A 21,674-nucleotide genomic window follows, 5' to 3' on the forward strand; every position below is an offset into this window, starting at 1 on the left:
TGTTAAGGGTTGTCCTGTGAATACCAGCCCAGTAAGGCGGTGGTATTAGGACAAAATCGAAAAGAGTGAGCCAAGCTCTGACATTATTGAACAGCAAAACTCTGCACACACATGGAATGAATTCACACAATTTCTTAAAATACAAGAATTTATTTATTATTTATTAAAATAATATTTAAAGAAATATTATTAAGGAAATAGTAAAATATTTAAGGAAATATTTTGGAAAAGAGCCAAATCCTTTTGGAGAGATGGGGCTTAATGGTGTTTACTTAGTTATCAAGTTTAGTAAAATAATGTTAGGGAAATATTATTTACTGGATTGAAAACTAACAACATTTCTGGGTAAATACTCTTTAGCAGGCAAGCACGTGTTCTTAGCTGTTAGCAGTTAAAGCCAACAAAAGAAGCTGATAGCTTAGCACCAGAATCAAACACACACCTTTAAAATACCATTAATAAAAAAGTTAAAATGCATAAGCACAGACAGCGCGTTCTGATCAATCTGTGTTTAAAATCACCCTTTAAATAAAGTTTTTTTAACATTAAAACACACAAACACAGAACACAAAACTGAGCACGTGTGCTGCAGATAACCTGCTAGCACTAAGATAGCAGAGTTTCACAAACAAAACAAAACTTCATAAAATGAAAAACGTTTAGATCATTTCGTCCTAAATCACTTCTCTCTGCCCAAACCCTTACCTTGTATGAACCGTGCTGAGGAGGAGTTGTCCGGGCGATGACGAAGCTTGAAGAAAGCTCTGTGAGCAAAAGGTTAGCTACAGCTAACCTCTGGAGGTGTAGCTGGCTGGGCGGCTTGCTCTGTTCGCTGACCACACTGCACGTTAGCTGCCGTAACCACGGTGATGCGGTGCCATTTCACCTTCCTTCCGATAGGGAAAACTGCTCCACTTGGCATTGTAGAAACAAGGCTTTTGCAGGGAACTCTGGAAACAGTTTGCTGTCTGTAGATCTCAGAGAGAAAGTCAAGCAACGCTTGTACCTTAATTACCCCGTTCATGAATGAATACCGGATACACATACAGTATTTAATTCGTTCTTAACTTTGTGCATATGATCGGTGATTGTATGACACTCTTGGATCCAGTTGAAGAGTTATGTCTGTTTGCCAGCAAAGAGACATGTCTCTCTGTCCGGACCCCTTGGAGGAACCCGCGTAGAAGTGATCGAACCATTGGAGAGGTGGGGGTTTTATACGGCCAGTGGGATCATGGGAAGTAGGTTAAATGCAATTTATTTTGAAAGTTCCAGAAAAGTCTGTACCACATCTAGATGTTTTAATCAGTGGCTGTGGGTCCCAACAATCTTCTATACCCGCTTTTTCCGTACAGGGATGCGGGGGAGCTTGTGCCTATTACCAGCAGTCTACGGGCAAGAGAGGGGTACACCCAGGACAGGTCGCCATTGTCAATTTAACCATCCCAAATCAGAAGGTTTTACAGCTTGTGATGATGACACATCGTCGACTGATAAACACTCAGGGAGTGTACATCCCTTGGAAGGGAGTGCCAGACATAAAAACTATGTATGACCTTCTTTCGAGGCTGTTTTGTCACTTCGATCACCGAGCAGATTATGGACGTGAACCATAAGCACTGATCTCTGTAACAATTCTTCTGCCGTATTTAGAATAAAAGTGTTGAGAGTATAGAACAGTTTGAGTCATTCATTTTAAGAGAAAGTGATTGTGAACAGTGGTGAAGCTTCTGGGGAAGATCCAGAGGGGCTCCGAGGCATCTAACTGCTAACAGTGTGCGGTAGCTCAGACAATATACATACCACAATTTCATTTGGAGGCTTCCACGACATAAAAGAGTAAAACATGATTATGGTATTCGTTTGTTTGTAACTGAGTCAAACGCCATCACCATTTTGTGATGCAATCAGGGTAAGCAAAGATGTCAACAACTATGGCTGAGTACACTGAAGCAGATGAAGTTTCAGCAATTTCAGCAAAGATTTAAGTGACTTATCTATAGTTTTTGAGGAAAAAGCTAGACTATTTATTTGAACCATATCATTTAGGAAGAGATGATGACTGAAGGAGGAAGGGTCCACTGGTGAAGGTTTGGAGATGGATATCAATTCCCTTCGAAACATTGAATGGTAATAAACAGGTCCCGATCTATATCTATATATCTACAGTGGGGAGAACAAGTATTTGATGCACTGTCAATTTTGCAGGTTTTCCCACTTACAAAGCATGTAGAAGTCTTTCATTTTTATCATAGGTACTCTTCAACTGTGAGTGACGGAATCTGAGAGACAAAAATCCAGAACATCACCTTGTGTGATGTTTAAGTAATTAATTTGCATTTTATTGCCGAACATAATTTGACAAATTAGAAAAACAAAACTTAATATTTGGTAGTGAAACCTTTGTTTGCAATTACAGATATCAGACATTTCCTGGAGTTCTTGACAAGGTTTGCACACACTGCAGCAGGGATTCTGGACCACTCCTCCATACAGATCTTCTCCAGACCCTTCAGGTTTCGGGGCTGTCGCTGGGCAATACAGACTTTCAGCTCCCTCCAAAGATTTTCGATTGGGTTCAGGTCTGGAGACAGGCTAGGCCACTCCAGGACCTTGAGATGCTTCTTAAGGAGCCAATCCTTAGTTGCCCTGGCTGTGTGCTTCGGGTCGTTGTCATGCTGGAAGACCCAGCCACGACCCATCTTCATTGCCCTTACTGAGCGAAGGAGGTTGTTGGCTAAGATCTCCTGATACATGACCCCATCCAGCCTCCCCTCAATAAGGTGCAGAAAAGCATCCCCAAAGAATGATGTTTCCACCTCCATGCTTCACGGTAGGGATGGTGTTCTTGGGGTTGTAGTCATCTCTCTTCCTCCTCCAAACATGGCTGTGGAGTTTAGACCAAATAGCTCTATTTTTGTTCATCAGACCACATGACCTTCTCCCATTCCTCCTCTGAATCATCCACATGGTCACTGACAGACTTCAGGTGGGCCTGGACATGCGATGGCTTGATCAGGGGGACCTTGCGTGCGCTGCAGGATTTTAATCCATGGCGGCGTAGTGTGTTAGTAATGGTCTTCTTTGAGATTGTGGTCCCAGCTCTCTTCAGGTCATTGACTAGGTCTTGGCATGTAGTTCTGGCATGATCCCCCACCTTCCTCATGATCATTGATGCCCTACGAGGTGAGATCTTGCATGGAGCCCCAGACTGAGGGGGATTGACCGTCATCTTGAACTTCTTCCATTTTCTTAGAATTGCGCCAACAGTTGTTGCCTTCTCACCAAGCTGCTGGGCTATTTTCCTGTAACCCATCCCAGCCTTCTGCAGGTCTACTATTTTATCCATGCTGTCCTTACACAGCTCTCTGCTCTTGGCCATTGTGGAGAGGTTGGAGTTTGTTTGATTGAGTGTGTGGACAGGTGTCTTTTATACAGATAAGTTCAAACAGGTGCAGTTAATACAGGTAATGAGTTTTCTTTCAAGCATAAAAGTAAGAAAGCATGATCAATTTCATCTCAACTGTAATGAGATATATATCAGTGACCTTGAAGTAGATTACAACAAATCAATGTTACTGATATCAACAGCTACCCTTGCCTTTTGCCAAATATCAAACAAGTGAGTAATGTCTGGTCTACTCTCCCATAGCCATTTTCTGATCTGAACATGGTGGTTTGTAACCATCCTTCCTATCTCCAAGTTATTACTCTGATGTTGTCAGGTGTGGTGTGGCGGAGGACCCCAGAATGCAGACGGACAGGCAGTGTAACGGTAAGTAAAATCAAAGGCTTTATGTTAAGCCAAAAAAAAACTAAAACAAATCTCACTCTCAGGAGCAGGCAAGACAGGCATGGCATGACTAGAAGTACTGAAAAGTGATAATGTTTCCGCAAAGAATGAACAGAATGGCAGTGCATAAATAGAGCATGGTGCAGGTGAAACGTAGAGACTGATTACATGGTGTAGGTGGATCGAATGAAGTTAATTGCTCTGACTGACAGAGGCAGGGAGAACAAAACATGACTGGGCAAAACAGAAATCCAAAGATACAAAACTAATCAGGAAAACATAACGTACAGAACATGAAGGATAATAAGAAACTAAAGCACCGCCAGGAAAATAAACAGAAACAAGATCTAAAACGTACACTGGAAGAATAACTAAAACTCAAACATAAACCAAAACACCCTCAATTCATGACAGGTATATGACATACCAGTATATACAAAACATATAAGATTTAGAAAATCCTACTTAACAAGCTGATTAAATTTTTTTTAAAACAAAAGTTGGATGCTGTTTTGTAATCTCCATTCATAAGAAACAATTATATCAAAATTATGTTGTTTACCATTACCATAAACTACAAACATAGTATATAAACCGTACTTAGCTAAGTGTCCTGGGCTATCACAATGACCATCTCCAGCAACAAGTTCTCACTGTTTAGCAAAGCTGCCAACTATCTGAGTCTGATGCCAAACTCTAATCAGCTTTTTATCACTGGTAACGACGCGGCTTTCCTCTCACTCATCCCGCAGCTTCACGGTGCTTTAAATAGTGAGTTCAATAGCGAAGCAAAAATGCTGGGTTTTGTCCCGCCCATCAGACGCTCAGCATCTCTGGGGGTCTATGGGGGCAGTGGGCTGGCCTCGGCTGGCCCGGACGCTCAGCTTCTGCAGAATGACTGGATGATCTGTCTGAGGCTGAATCCCTTTTTGATTGACAGCGAAATGAGCGAATCAGCAATCTTTTAAATTAAAAAATTTGACAGTTCGGTTGTTTTCGAGGTTTTTTTTTAAAGTCTGTAGATGGTAAGTGATTTATTGTTCGTCCTGTCCTGTGTTTTAAAGGCTGGCCGTTCACAAAAGCCTCGAGCTCCGAGGGTAGAGAAGCAAAGCAAGAGCACTGAGGCTCCATCATAGAAACTATTTGGAATGAGGGGAAAAAAAGCTATATTTATAAACAGATTAAGTTGTGTTTTAGACTGTCTATTGGTAGCGGATCTAATCTTTGTGTGCTCATGAGTTATGCAGCCGTAACTGGTTCTGGATGATGGCTTCATAGCAGACAGGCGTTCTTCTCTCTTCCTGGTGTTGTGCCGTAAAGTGATGGTCTGCCAAAAACTGATCGGGTAAGATCGGGCGCGTCACCGCGAAGGAGCGAGCAGTGAGATGGGGAGGAGCTTGCTGCAGGAGCGCACCCAGCCTGTCAGCTGAGTGTCTGGTTTTGAGAGTTCTTTCTCGGTGGTTTAGCTCTTGAAGTCAACAAAAGAAAGACAAATAAAACAGTTATATCTGTATGGTCAATGTTACAGCAAAGGCGTGTCTCGTTTATCCTTTTCTTCTTATAAAACTTGCGACGTTCTCACTGTGAAGGTTTCGGTTTCACGCTTTCGTCGTTTGTCATAAATATCTGCAAATTTACATTTTAAACTATAGCAATAAGGGGCTGCATGGTGGTGCAGTTGGTAGCACTGTTGCCTTGCAGCAAGAAGGTCCTGGGTTCAATTCCCAGCCTGGGGTCTTTCTGCATGGAGTTTGCATGTTCTCCCCATGCATGTGTGGGTTCTCACCAGGTACTCCAGCTTCCTCCCACAGTCCAAAGACATGCCTGTTAGGTAAATTGACCTTAGGTGTATGAATGAGTGTGTGCATGGTTGTTTGTGTGTTGCCATGCAATGGACTGGTGATCTGTCCAGGGTGTACCCTGCCTCTTGCCCATAGACTGCTGGAGATAGGCACCAGCTCCCCTGCAACCCATTATGGAATAAGTGGTAGAAAATGACTGACTGACTATAGCAATAAGAATAAACTTTTGATCATTTATCTGCACTAACTTTGCTTGGATTTAGAACTGTTGCGATGAGTGGTGCGCAGAGGTATTTACGTTGCAGAGAGATGAAAATAAGTGAGTCTGTGAGTTTCTTCAGCCTCTATCAGGCATATTTATTGAAGAACTTTAACAAAGTTACATGTAAGCCCTTTTGCTTACAGCGCCATCCTCTTCAGTAAAGGTAAAACGTAAAATCATGACATAATGACGTCGCACATGCGCACACCAGGAGTAACATACATAACAACAACAACAGGTGGCAGTATTGAAACATGTTGAGTAAGAGCGTTTACAATAGTAAAGTTTAACACCCCCACTCGCTCGTAACTCACTGAGTTATCTTGAAAACATATCCCTGCACATTTATGTGCCAAATATCTCCTGGGAAAACTTTTTCAGTTTTAATTTAGTAGCAGGTTTTGTCATTAAATCTGCAAGCCTTTGATCAGTAGGACAATATTGCAGCACTACCTGTCCAGTGTTAACTACTTCCCTAATAAAATGGTACTTAATATCAATATGTTTACATCTCTGTCAGTTCACTGGGTTCTTAGCCAGTGCAATAGTGCCTTGGTTGTCTTCATAAACTTTTGTTTGTGAATACTGGTAACTATCTATGCCCTTCAGAAGTTGTTCCAGAAAAAAAACATTCTTGTATTGCAGATGCTAATGATATGTACTCTGCCTCGCAGGTAGACAGTGCCACTGTTGGTTGCTTCTTCGTCTTCCAAGAGATCAAAGAACTTTCATCATTTAACCTAGCACAATATCCAGTTATGCTCCACCTATCAGTTGTATCTGATGCCCAATCAGCATCACAGAAAATTTTTAGTCTGAGGTTTTGTGAGTTAATTGTTTTAAAACTTAACTCTTTTTCTGCTGTACCTTTTAGATATCGGAGAACGTGTTTCACTGTATTCCAGTGCTCTACTGTTGGTTCAGTGAGGTGTTGCGCCAGTTTACTGACCACAAAACTTATGTCTGGTCATGTACATGTGGACAAATATATTAAACTCCCCACTGCTTCTCTGTACTTTCTTGGATTTTCCATTCTGTCTGCATTATCTGAATACTCCAGCTTTTATTCACATGGAGTCTCTCTTGGTTTGCAATCCTCCATTCCAAATCTCTTTAATATTTTGGTGACATATTTCTTCTGTGACATTTTAACTTGTTCTTCTGTTTGATCAAAATCTATTCCTAGAAAATGTTTCAGTCTTCCTAGGTCTTTCATTTTGAACTTTTCATTTAGCATCTTCTTAGCTTCCTTCAAAACCTTCTCACTGTTGGCTGCAATGATAAGGTCATCCACCCATACCAGTAAGATGATCTTTTCACCATTTTTCTCTCTACTATACAAACATTGGTCACTAGGGTTTTGTTTGTAATCATTTTCACTCAAGTAAACATGCAGTAAATCATTCCAATTTCTGCCTGATTGTTTTAGACCATAGAGAGACTTTTGTAGCTTGCAAACAAGTTTTTCTCCTGTTTTAGACTTTTTCTCAAAACCTTGTGGTTGGTCTATGTAAATTTCGTGGTCGATAGGCCCATGCAAATATGCGGATTTAACATCCATCTGATGTAATATTAGATGTTCTTGTGCTGCTTTTTGCATAACCACTCTTACACTTGTCATGTCAGCTGTTGGTGAAAATGTCTCTTCATGGTCGATGCCTTGTTTTTAATAGTAACCTTTCGCCACATACCTTGCTTTAAATCTATCAGTTCCATCAACCTCATTTTTTAGTGCAAAAACCCATTTTCCCCCCACTGTCTTTTTGCCATGTGGTAGCTGGGTGAGTATGAAAGTCTCATTTTCTTTCAGAGACTGTATTTCCTCTCTCATAGCTTCTTTCCATTGCCTTGAATTAGGCGATGCAATAGCTTCCATATAAGTTTGAGGAATATTGCAAACTGCTCTGTAACAAGAGTCTACACTCATTTGTAGTTTATCTACTGCATCCTCAGTCTCAAAATTCTGTAGGTGCTCTGGTTTCTTTCTGTTTCTTGGTGGGTTCCTTCTAGTTACAGTCTGTTCTGGTGCAACCTCAGAAATATATCTTTTATCAGGTTCATTTTCAACACTTCCATCGTCTTTTTCAAGAGTTCTTGTGTACAGATCCTCTTGAACATATTCTATGGTAGGCTCAGTTTGTGACTCTTCTCTTGTTGTTTTAGTTGTGAATCTTACCAGTCTATGGCTCTGTATCTTTTCAGTTTTAGGATAATACACTAGATACGCCGGGCTGTTTTTGTCATAACCGATAAAGATACCTTGCTCACTTCTTGAGTCAAACTTGCTCTTCTCCTGCTTGTAAGCATAACACTGTGACCCAAATTTCTGCAACTTGGACACATCTGGTTGTTTTCCTGAGATCATTTCATGAGGTGTCTTTTCTGTTCGTCTGTTGTAGCATCTGTTCCTCACATATGCTGCGGCTTGCATAGCATAGTTCCAAAACTTATCTGGTAACTTACTTTCTAGTAACAGACATCTGGACATGTCATTGAGGGTTCTCCAGGCTCTCTCTGCTGTTCCATTCTGGTGTGGTGAATAAGGTGCCGAAGTCTCATGCCTGATCTTATTCTTGGTTAACATAACTCTGTACTCTTTGTTTGTAAACTCGGTACCATTATCTGAGCGGATACACTTCACTTCCCCATAAGGTGCCATGTCTGCCAAATATTTCTCAGTGGCTTGAAGAGTATCAGTCTTGGACTTCAAAAAATAGACCATGATAATGCCAGAATAATCGTCTGTAAATGACTGTGCATATCTGTAACCTTCCATGCTGGGTGTTGACATGGGGCCTGTTAGATCAGTGTGAACTAGTTGTAAAGGTCTGTCAGCCTTTTTGTCTCACATAACTGCCCTGGTTTAGTTTTGCTTCCTTTTATCTCCATACCTTTAACTATCTTTTGAAGCTTTTCTACATCCTCATAATTGCAATGGCCCAAAATCTCATGCCAAGTCTGCAAATCATGGCATACTTTACATTCATCTGTCACAACCTCAATTGTGGGTAAATAGTACAGGTTACCACTTTCATATATGTCAAACCTGAGTCCATCTTTGTCCATCACATGACAGTTCCCCTGCTGGAAGGTGATAGTTGCTCCTCCATTTGTTGCCCTTGCGACTGAGAAAATTTCCTGTGGATATGATGGCATGTAGAGTGCTTCTCGCAGCTGTGCTCTTTGCTGTCGTCCCTCGTTGTCTAGAAGGTGGATCACCGCAGTCCCTCTTTGTTGTGCCATCCCGGTGCACCTGGTTCCATCTGCTAGCTCAACAGAGTGGCTCTCCGGGTGGAATGCGCTGTCAAAACGTATAAACTTTGTGATGTCGTTGATGATGTGAGATGTTGCTCCTGCATCTACCATAATGCCTTTCTTCTTTACATTGTCCACTGGCCTATGTTCTTTTGCGTGCTTGACCTTGAAGAGTCTGTCTTCTTCTTCCTCTTGTTGTTCAGAGACTTTTCTAGTGCTTTTCAATCCCTCCTTTTTCTTGCACACAGATTCATGGTGTGTATTTCGTCTGCAGTAACTGCACCATACTTTCCTGGAACACATTCTTGCCTTGTCTCCTTTTAACCCACATTTGCAACACTTCAGGTTAGAATAATCATCTTTTCTGTCGGCAGTAATGATTTTGCTGATACTTTTGTTCAGCTTCACATCTGTCTTCATCACATTATCCTTACCATCTGTTTTCTTCATTTTTTCTGCTTCTTCATAAACTCTTAATCTTCTTTTAAAGTCTGTGAATGTAACTTCATCTTCATTTTGAGTCACATGTACAGCCAGTGGTTTGAATGACTCTGGCAGGCCATTTAGTATCATGGCTATAATTAATCCATCACTTAGGTTCTCTCCTGCATCTTTTAATGCCGTAATGATATTCTCTGCCCTTATCAGGTAATTAGTAACAGTCTCATTGTCGGACATTCTTAGGTTTGTCAAAGATGTGTACAAGTTTATTATTCTTGGCTTGCTTTTGCCTGAATAGTGTTCTTTTAGTATCTTCAGAGCTTTTCTGCCATTGTCTGCGGCATCGTGTCTTATCAGAGACAGGCATTTATCATCTATTAGCCTTATTAGCTCAGCATAGCAGTCTGCGCTTTTCTGATTATCTTGTGCTCGCTGTTCATCACTTGAAGGCTCTTTCAAGATAGTCTCTTTTAGCTTTAGGATGTGCAAATGGCCAAGAAATGTTGTTTCCCACAAGTCATACTTATCTTCCGACCCATCGAAGAAAAGTTGAGGTGACGCCATTAAACCAGCAGCTCTGCTTGCCATCTTGCGAACCTTATCATCTCAATAGTTCCCGCGTAATACGTCGCGTTCAACTCAGTATAAGCACTCACTTATCTCAATGCTAATGAATTTAGCATAGCTTGTAGAAGTCCCGCTCAATCCGTGCGGCTTTCTTCCTCAAAATACAATTCTCTGGTCGCGATCGTTGCTCTGCTTCCTGGGCCCATAACTTGTTGCGATGAGTGGTGCGCAGAGGTATTTACGTTGCAGAGAGATGAAAATAAGTGAGTCTGTGAGTTTCTTCAGCCTCTATCAGGCATATTTATTGAAGAACTTTAACAAAGTTACATGTAAGCCCTTTTGCTTACAGCACCATCCTCTTCAGTAAAGGTAAAATGTAAAATCATGACATAATGACGTTGCACATGCGCACACCAGGAGTAACATACATAACAACAACAGGTGGCAGTATTGAAACATGTTGAGTAAGAGCGTTTACAATAGTAAAGTTTAACAAGAACCACTCTGTCACTCAACTGTACTGTGATGGATGTAACTTAATAAATGACTAAATAAAATTTAAAAAACTGTTTTTTGATGTATATTTTTTTCAAGGTGGTTATTATTCATTTATTTTGAAAATAAAAATAAAAATAGAACAGGTAGTGCCCAATGAAAACGTTGTAAAATTTCGAAATTATAAGCTGTATTTCACTCAGAGGAACTACATTTTACAGATCTCAGTGAAGGCATGAATTAAGTCCCAAATGGCAAAAAATCGATGTTTTTTTTTGCTAAAAAATGATAATGGCCAATATGTCTTGACCAATTAAATGTAATTTCTGCCTTAAATGACTGTTTTACTGATGAGCTGAATTTCACAGACCTCTGAGAATGCACTCTGTGCAAAATTGCCAAAATAGCCAGAAATCTAGGTGTTTTTCTTCTGCCAAAAATTGATTATGGCCTTTTTTCTGACCATTGAAATGTAATTTCAGCCTAAAAGTGCTCTGCTTCAGTCTGAGAAATTATATTTTACTGATCTTACTGAAAACTGCCCCGTCCACACTAAATACAATTCACAAAATGAAAGATATTGCACTATTTTGTTTACCAAAAATTGATCAAGGCTTGTTTTCTGACCCTTGAAATGTTATTTCTGCCTAAAATAACTTTATTCCATTCAGGGGGAATATACTTTACTGATCCTGCAACAAACAATCATTCCCACACTGAAAAAGGTCCCCAAATGGACCAAATAGGACTATTTCAGCTGCCAAAAATTGATCATGTATTAGTTTTTTACTCATGAGACAATATTTCTGTCTAAAATTGCTTCATTTCATTGACGGGGGTCATATTTAAGACATCTTGCTGAGCACAGATCCTCCCACAATGAAAAAGATCCCCAAAAGTACAATTTGGGGGTATTTCACCTGCCGAAAACTGATAACAGCTTAGTCTATGACCAATGGAATAATATTTCTGTCTAAAAGTGCTTTATTTTATTTAGGGGGATCATATTTAAGACATCTTGCTGAGCACAGACCCACCCACACTAAACAAAATCCCCAAAAGTACAATTTGGGGGTATTTCACCTGCCGAAAACTGATGACATCTTAGTCTATGACCCATGGAATGTAATTTCTGTATAAAAGTGCTTTATTTTATTTAGGGGGATCATATTTAAGACATCTTACTGAGTACAGACCCTCCCACACTAAATAAATCCCCAAAAGTACAAGCCCTTCCACTTACCCATGTTTCTTTGCAAACAAGCTATCCAGCTCAAATGGCTTTACAATGAATTTTTGCAGGACTAATCTGCCTTTAAATGTCTCTTTCCTGTAGGCGTTATTATCCAAAGCATGCCACACTCATTTCAATGTGTTAAACACCCCAAAAATGGCTGACATAGGACAGTTTCACTCATGAAAAAGAGATAGAAACCCACAAAAGATCTATTCTTTATTTTTACATACCTGGTAGTCCTGGTCTCATTTCAACTGAAACTTTTTCAAGAGATCATGATCAAGATTTCTCGTACAAATAACTTATTTTATGCTATCACTTCAGAATCTATCAACATCTACGAACACATTTGTATGCTCAAATCAAAAATGTAAACAACACATCTTCAAAAAGTGAACTGACTTAATTTTGATCAAACAAGATTTTAAATGAACAAAAAAATTCAACTGGAAATATTTGTTCCTCTCAGAAATCAAAATAAATATACAGGTCCTTCTCAAAATATTAGCATATTGTGATATAGTTCATTATTTTCCATAATGTCATGATGAAAATTTAACATTCATATATTTTAGATTCATTGCACACTAACTGAAATATTTCAGGTCTTTTATTGTCTTAATACGGATGATTTTGGCATACAGCTCATGAAAACCCAAAATTCCTATCTCACAAAATTAGCATATCATTAAAAGGGTCTCTAAACGAGCTATGAACCTAATCATCTGAATCAACGAGTTAACTCCAAACACCTGCAAAAGATTCCTGAGGCCTTTAAAACTCCCAGCCTGGTTCATCACTCAAAACCCCAATCATGGGTAAGACTGCCGACCTGACTGCTGTCCAGAAGGCCACTATTGACACCCTCAAGCAAGAGGGTAAGACACAGAAAGATATTTCTGAACAAATAGGCTGTTCCCAGAGTGCTGTATCAAGGCACCTCAGTGGGAAGTCTGTGGGAAGGAAAAAGTGTGGCAGAAAACGCTGCACAACGAGAAGAGGTGACCGGACCCTGAGGAAGATTGTGGAGAAGGGCCGATTCCAGACCTTGGGGGACCTGCGGAAGCAGTGGACTGAGTCTGGAGTAGAAATATCCAGAGCCACCGTGCACAGGCGTGTGCAGAAAATGGGCTACAGATGCCGCATTCCCCAGATCAAGCCACTTTTGAAGCAGAAACAGCGGCAGAAGCGCCTGACCTGGGCTACAGAGAAGCAGCACTGGACTGTTGCTCAGTGGTCCAAAGTACTTTTTTCGGATGAAAGCAAATTCTGCATGTCATTCGGAAATCAAGGTGCCAGAGTCTGGAGGAAGACTGGGGAGAAGGAAATGCCAAAATGCCAGAAGTCCAGTGTCAAGTACCCACAGTCAGTGATGGTCTGGGGTGCCGTGTCAGCTGCTGGTGTTGGTCCACTGTGTTTTATCAAGGGCAGGGTCAATGCAGCTAGCTATCAGGAGATTTTGGAGCACTTCATGCTTCCATCTGCTGAAAAGCTTTATGGAGATGAAGATTTCATTTTTCAGCACGACCTGGCACCTGCTCACAGTGCCAAAACCACTGGTAAATGGTTTACTGACCATGGTATCACTGTGCTCAATTGGCCTGCCAACTCTCCTGACCTGAACCCCATAGAGAATCTGTGGGATATTGTGAAGAGAACGTTGAGAGACTCAAGACCCAACACTCTGGATGAGCTAAAGGCCGCTATCGAAGCATCCTGGACCTCCATAAGACCTCAGCAGTGCCACAGGCTGATTGCCTCCATGCCACGCCGCATTGAAGCTGTCATTCTCCAAAAGGATTCCCGACCAAGTATTGAGTGCATAACTGTACATGATTATTTGAAGGTTGACGTTTTTTGTATTAAAAACACTTTTCTTTTATTGGTCGGATGAAATATGCTAATTTTGTGAGATAGGAATTTTGGGTTTTCATGAGCTGTATGCCAAAATCATCCGTATTAAGACAATAAAAGACCTGAAATATTTCAGTTAGTGTGCAATGAATCTAAAATATATGAATGTTAAATTTTCATCATTACATTATGGAAAATAATGAACTTTATCACAATATGCTAATATTTTGAGAAGGACCTGTATAGAAAAGTAGGCTTTGCAACTGTCGCTTTACTTACATCTTGACAAGAGGCAATATGCAACAGAACCCTGGATACATTAACACAACTTTTTTTTTCATTGACATGCCTCACAGACAAATTTTCCTGTATTGGCTTTGACTTGCATCTTCACGCAGTTTTGGTGGAACCATCTTGGGCACACATCACATCCAATCAGTGCTCAGCAAGATGTCTTAAATATGATCCCCCTAAATAAAATAAAGCACTTTTAGACAGAAATATTATTCCATGGGTCATAGACTAAGCGGTTATCAGTTTTTGGCAGGTGAAATACCCCCAAATTGTACTTTCGGGGATCTTTTTCATTGTGGGAGGGTCTGTGCTCAGCAAGATGTCTTAAATATGACCCCCGTCAATGAAATGAAGCAATTTTAGACAGAAATAGTGTCTCATGAGTAAGAAAATAATACATGATCAATTTTTGGCAGGTGAAATAGTCCTATTTGGTCCATTTGGGGACCTTTTTCAGTGTGGGAATGATTGTTTGTTGCAAGATCAGTAAAGTATATTCCCTTTGAATGAAATAAAGTTATTTTAGGCAGAAATAACATTTCAAGGGTCAGAAAACAAGCCTTAATCACTTTTTGGCAGGTGAAATACCTAGATATTGTCCATGCCGGGCTTTTCTTTAGTGTGGGATAGATTGTGTTCAGCAAAATCGATAAAAATAATCCCTCTGAATGGAATAAAGTTATTTTAGGCAGAAATAAAATTTCAAGGGTCAGAAAACAAGCCTTGATCCATTTTTGGCAAACAAAATAGTGCAATATTTTTCATTTTGTGTATTTTATTTAGTGTGGACTGGGCAGTTTTCAGTAAGATCAGTAAAATATACTTTCTCAAACTGAAGCAGAGCACTTTTAGGCTGAAATTACATTTCAATGGTCAGAAAAAAGGCCATAATCAATTTTTGGCAGAAGAAAAACACCTAGATTTCTGGCTATTTTGGCAATTTTGCACAGACTGCATTCTCAGAGGTCTGTGAAATTCAGCCCATCAGTAAAATAAAGTAATTTAAGGCAGAAATTACATTTCATTGGTCAAGACATATTGGCCATAATCATCTTGTAGCAAAGAAAAACATCAATTGTTTGCCATTTGGGACTTAATTCATGCCTTCACTGAGATCTGTAAAATGTAGTTCCTCTGAGTGAAATAGTTTATAATTTCGAAATTTTGCAACGTTTTCATTGGGCACTACCTGTTCTATTTTTATTTTCAAAATAAATGAATAATAACCACCTTGAAAAAAATATACGTCAAAAAACATTTTTTTAAATTTTATTTTGTCATGTATTAAGTTACATCCATCACAGTACAGTTGAGTGACAGAGTGGTTCTAAATCCAAGCAAAGTTAGTGCAGATAAATGATCAAAAGTTTATTCTTATTGCTATAGTTTAAAATGTAAATTTGTAGATATTTATGACAAACGACGAAAGCGTGAAACCGAAACCTTCACAGTGAGAACGTCGCAGGTTTTATAAGAAGAAAAGGATAAACGAGACACGCCTTTGCTGTAACATTGACCATACAGATATAACTGTTTTATTTGTCTTTCTTTTATTGACTTCAAGAGCTAAACCACCGAGAAAGAACTCTCAAAGGCTGGGCGCGCTCCTGCAGCAAGCTCCTCCCCCTCTCGCTGCTCGCTCCTTCGCGGTGACGCGCCCGATCTTACCCGATCAGTTTTTGGCAGACCATCACTTTACGGCACAACACCAGGAAGAGAGAAGAACACCTGTCTGCTATGAAGCCATCATCCAGAACCAGTTATGGCTGCATAACTCACGAGCACACAAAGATTAGATCCGCTACCAATAGACAGTCTAAAACACAACTTAATCTGTTTATAAATATAGCTTTTTTTTCCCTCATTCCAAATAGTTTCTGAAATGTTCTGCTATGATGGAGCCTCAGTGCTCTTGCTTTGCTTCTCTACCCTTGGAGCTCGAGGCTTTTGTGAACGGCCAGCCTTTAAAACACAGGACAGGACGAACAATAAATCACTTACCATCTACAGACTTTAAAAAAAAAAACTCGAAAACAACCGAACTGTCAAATTTTTTAATTTAAAAGATCGCTGATTTTGCTGTCAATCAAAAAGGGATTCAGCCTCAGACAGATCATCCGATCATCATGCAGAAGCTGAGCGTTCGGGCCAGCCGAGGCCACCTTCTTCTCAGTACTTGCTTCGCCCATTGATCTCGTAGAGTTAGATCTTTAGGGGATGAAAACCGGCTTACTTGTTCACTGGGGCAACTAGAACATCTGACTGCCACGCAACATTTCGGCATTTATTAATATTTAATTCAGTCAGTCAGTCATTTTTTACTGCTTATCGTGGATCGTGAGGAAGCTGGTGCTTATCTCCACCGCGGTGAAGTTGGTTTAAAGTTGGATATTCAAGCTCCGCGGATTCAGCGGCGTCAGCCTCCAGTTTTGTGCGAAATTCTGTTCCCCTGAAATATTCTGTTCCCCCTGTGTCGGGAGCGCGCACTGCAGCCAGAGAGGCCGTCTTCACAGCTTTTCTGATCGATTTGTCGGTATAACGACGAAACGTATTCATGTCAATGTTGTTACTTCATTTTTAATCAACAGCACATAGAAAAAAGAAATAAATACAAATTGAACCTGGTCTTGTGAGGCTGTTTTTTGCACAGTTTCGTGTTGTTTGTCTTTTCCAACTTGTGTCATGTTCACTTTAACCTGACGGACATCAGTCAGACACCAAACACTGTTTTCCAACATGTTGTGTTTATTTCTACTTTTTTATTACTGATATAAAACAATGATGCTCACTCTGTTGGCTTCCTCAATAGATGAGAGTGTAGCTTATTTTTCTGGTAAAGTTCTAATGTAAAATATGACAAAATACTGGATTTATAATAGACATTTTACTGCTTTGATAATGGTAATGTCTGATGTTGTTTTGTTTAAAATAATCCTCTCTAGTATTATTTAAGTACTTTACATATTCCTATATTAAACATATTGTCCCTGTCATGTATGAGAACATATTTCCTCTCTTTTTAAAAGAGGGGAAAATATTTATAGGAACATCATAGAGGAACACAGTATTCCAGCCTGACGCTCACACCTCGTAATGTTTTGTTGCCCCATGGGACAGAGATGAACCAATCACCTTATATTTTGGGTGGGTCATTCCTCACATCATACACAACTATTCTTGTGAATGTGGACACATTTACTCTTTATTTGCCAGAGTTACAGGGGGGAACAGAATATTTCAGACAGCTGAAATAATCAGTTCCCCCTCTATAACATGGGAACAAATTCTTTTTTCAACAAGTCCTTCACTGTGTTTATTCCTCTCATCATGGACAAGTCCTGTGAATTTGGAAACATTTGCTCTTTATAGGCCTGAGATACTTTGGAGGAAAAGTGCAGTTATATTGTTTTTAAATTTCAAAGTTGTTACAGTATTTTGCCAATCTTTGGTCTTTTAATACATTTGCAGTCTGTTAATGCATTTATTGCTATAATCGTGAATGATTACAACATCCAGAATACAGGTCAGGCTGCTTTTATTGATTCATTTGCAATGACAGCAATGTGGCAGGAAAAAGTCCAAGATTAAAGGTATATCTCATGCATTCTACTATGTGTTTATGTGTGAGTTTTCCATGTGGTAATAACAGTTTTGAATCAATGATAAGATAATATGTTATTGGTTGTGATATTTATTCTTGAATATATATTACCAGGTTTTGCTGTAGCACTTAGAGCAAATTCTAATCTTGGTACATTATTTGTATTACTAAACATACATTTTTGGTTGGTGACATCAAAAAATGTTGACTGCTTTTTAAAAGCACAGATGAACCCAATGGATTATGAAGTAATTCTGGGAATTAATAATCGTCACAACCACTGGACATTAGTGGTAAGAATTTGTTTTTATATTTTAAAAATATCTTATATAATAGTTATGTCATAAGCAAATCCACATGAAGACTGTTGATTGCACACTTATTAGGTGATCTACCCACAAGACAAAAGATCTTTGTTCTTGGATCCACTGGGGGAGTCAAAGCAAGACATCCAGAAATGTTTGCAAAGCTCAAGGTATGGGTAGACATGAAACGTTAACTTAAGCATTAAATTCAGATGACGGTTCTTATTAATATATCTATTTTAACAGGGCATTTATGATTCTAGAATTGCGCCGCTCAAGGTGGCAGCAGGTTGGAGTAGCTCTGTTACTTTTGATTCTGATTTATTCTTTTTTGGGAACTCTTCCTCTTGTGGTGGATACAGTTGATTTTTTTTGGATGACTGTCCACTCCAGTGTCGGATGCTGTGCAGCTTGGAGGATTTTTCTTAATACTTTCTATTTTTGGACATTTGTTATGATGCAATGCCATGGCATCGAGGTTGTTTCTTACAACCGGAAGCAGCTGATTAATATCTCAAAAGCTCAAATAATACTTCAGCTACAACCCCAAATCCCTGATGAGTTGAAAAGGAGACGCCGTGGATGCAGAGCAGGAGCAAAGAGAAGAGAGAGAAGGAGGAAGTTCAAACCATCTCTTCCGTCGATTTTGATGGGCAATGTGAGATCATTGGGAAACAAGTTGGATGAACTCCAAGCCCTACAAAGGACCCAGCCAGAGTACCGGGCATGCAGTATCATGTGTTTTACTGAGACATGGCTGCAGGATCATATCCCCGACTCCAGCGTCTCTCTGCCGGGCTTTTTAACCATACGAGGAGACAGAGATTTAAAGAGGAGCGTCAAATGTAAAGGAGGTGGACTGGCAGTACTTGTGAACAACAGATGGTGTAATCCAGGACATGTTACTGTGAAGTGTCATCTCTGAAGTCCAGATATTGAACTGTTGGCAGTAAGTTTTCCTCCATATTATTTACCCAGAGAGTTCACCAGTGTTATTTTGGTAACAGTTTACGTTCCACCTTCCGCTGTTGCTGACACTGCATGTGATGCCATCAGCTCAGTTGTTGCTAAGCTACAGACACAAAACCCCAATGCTTTTGTGGCAATTTCTGGTGATTTTAACCATGCTTCACTCTCTGCTACACTTCCAACGTTTCAACAATTTGTCAGCTGCTCTACCAGAGAAAACAAAACATTGGATTTGTTTTATGCAAATGTCAATGACTCAAACATCTCTACAGCAAGACCTTCTCTAGGCAAATCAGATCACAATCTTGTTTTTCTCTGCTCGAAATATAAGCCCCTTGTTCAGAGACGACCTGTAATAAAGAGGACTGTGAGAAAATGGTCACAGGAAGCTGAAGAAGCTCTGCAAGGTTGCTTTGAGGCTACAGACTGGGACGCACTGTGCCAGCCACATAGAGAGGACATCAATGCCATGACTGAGTGTGTAACCGACTATATAAATGTCTGTGTGGATAACATCATCCCCACCAGAACCGTGAGATGCTTCCCCAATAACAAACCTTGAATCAGCAATGACCTGAAGGACCTGCTTAACAAGAAAAAAAGAGCCTTCAGAGAGGGAGACAGAGAATTATTGAGGATTATACAGAAGCAACTTAAAGTCAAGATAAGAGACAGCAAGGAAGTGTAGAAAAACATGACCGGCCTTGCACAGAGTCCTGGCCTGAACCTTATAGAACACCTTTGGGATGACCTAGAGCAGAGTCAGGTTTTCTCATCTAACTATGAACTCACTAGGATGTACACTTACTAACTGTGATCTGAGTGTCATTGGGAGGTTTTTGGTTTTTTTTACCTTTGAAAAGAATGGATTTGTGCACTTGAAATGCCAACATTGGCTTCTTTGTCTGAAGAACTACAGGGAAAAAATAGAATATATATGCAATAAGCACAGCACAAATTAAAATGCTATTGAAAATAAAAGTTCATTTCAAATTCAAGCACCATATTCCACAGTCAGATGCATGTGTTTCAATTGTATCGATGTCATCTTATTAGTTGTCCTGACTGTGAAGTTGTCCCCATTTGGGTTGTGTGTCCCTCAACAGACTGTCTTGTATTTTCCTGTCTAACTGGCCTGACCGTCCCTGGAGAACTTAACCTTCTGTTCAACATCGACACCAGACTGTGTGCCGTGTTTAGAATATCCGCTAACTGGACCAAACAAAGAAGCCAATACAGTTACGAGGTCAAAAAAGCTACATGAAAAAGGTTACTTATCCTATATATTTTTGATATATTTTTGATATTAGCATATATTAGCGACATTAAGATACATATAACTGTGATAAAAATTGTATATTTATTTGTAAAGCGGTATGTCGTTGAAAAAAATGTGTGGATGATAGCTTATTTATTTAAAAATTCAAGAAGACCCAAGTAGCAGTTTCCAACTAAATAGCAGGAAAAACAGCCGTTTCATACTGTGTGTACAAGTGTATTCAGTCAGCGGTAATAAACTTATAAAATAAAGCTGTACATTGTCTATCTACTAGATTGTTATATGATTTAAAAAATAAAACTACCAATGTTCCAAAACAATTTTAATGTAATGTTTTACCTGGCTTTGTACCGTGCTTTCTTGGTCCGTCATCTTAGCGCCAGTCCTGCTGCTTCTTCTTCTTCTGCTGGTGGTTCGCAACAAAGTCAGAGGTGCATACCGCCGCCTACTGTATCATTGTATAACTCCACCCACTATATTCTATGTTTTAGTTTTGTATTTCATAAAAATAAGAACAATGCTTTATTCATAATACTCTTGATTTCCCCCCTATCTCCCCTCTGTTCCTAATATTCCTTTTAGACTGAATTATCTCCCATTACCCTTTTCCGTCATCCAAGGCCTAACTCTGTGCTCCACTAACCAGCCTGAGATCACGTGATTTCGTGTCACGTGATGTACGAGTGCTGTAGATTCGTATTCTCATAGAAAAGAAATCGTATTCACAAACGGTTATAGCATGTTGTATTCATAAAGAATAAACCACAACTGTAAACTTGAACTTCTTGTTTGTAATTTCTTGAAGCTGTAACATTTTAATTTGTATTCTTAAAGAGAAAATATACAATACGTCTTTTGGATTTTACTTATGCACAACTATTGACTAATATGCACACATTTCCCTCTTTGCATACACATTGTTTTTGACAGCGTTCTTACCCCATAGATAGCCGCCTGCACTCTGCCATGGTGTATAAACATGGTCGTAATTTTGTATGTACACTTCTAATGACTGATATTTAATGTACATGTACCATTAATATACATATTGTGCAGCAACTAGTTGCATTATGGCCGATCTGTGCTTAAAAGCACCTATTAAATAATTTACTTTCTTATTTATTCAGGTTTGAAAGAGAGAGAAAGATGAAGGTCCGAAATAATAATAAAAAAAAGAAAGAAGATAAGTTCTAGCGAAAATCTTGCTGAAGCCAAGTCAAACATTGGGCATTTAACAGCTGATAAGCAGCACCTTATTACCTAGCAGCAGCTAAACCTGTTTTGTCTAGATAACTAAAGGTTTGATGCCTCTAAACTCCCTCCTACTTTCTTTCGTATTCCCTCTGATTGAATGAGTACAGTGACACCAGATCAACGTTGGTCTTTGCTCCACCTATTGAAATAAAACCAGTTAAAATACCTGCTGGTGTTCATCCTGTCGTACTATCTGTTAGCTCCTTACTGATCAAACTAGAATTGATCGCTTCATTTAGGTAAAATCTTTAGTTATTTATATGCAG

This window comes from Girardinichthys multiradiatus, chromosome 13, assembly GCF_021462225.1.
Source record: "Girardinichthys multiradiatus isolate DD_20200921_A chromosome 13, DD_fGirMul_XY1, whole genome shotgun sequence".
Taxonomy (NCBI): Eukaryota; Metazoa; Chordata; class Actinopteri; order Cyprinodontiformes; family Goodeidae; genus Girardinichthys; species Girardinichthys multiradiatus.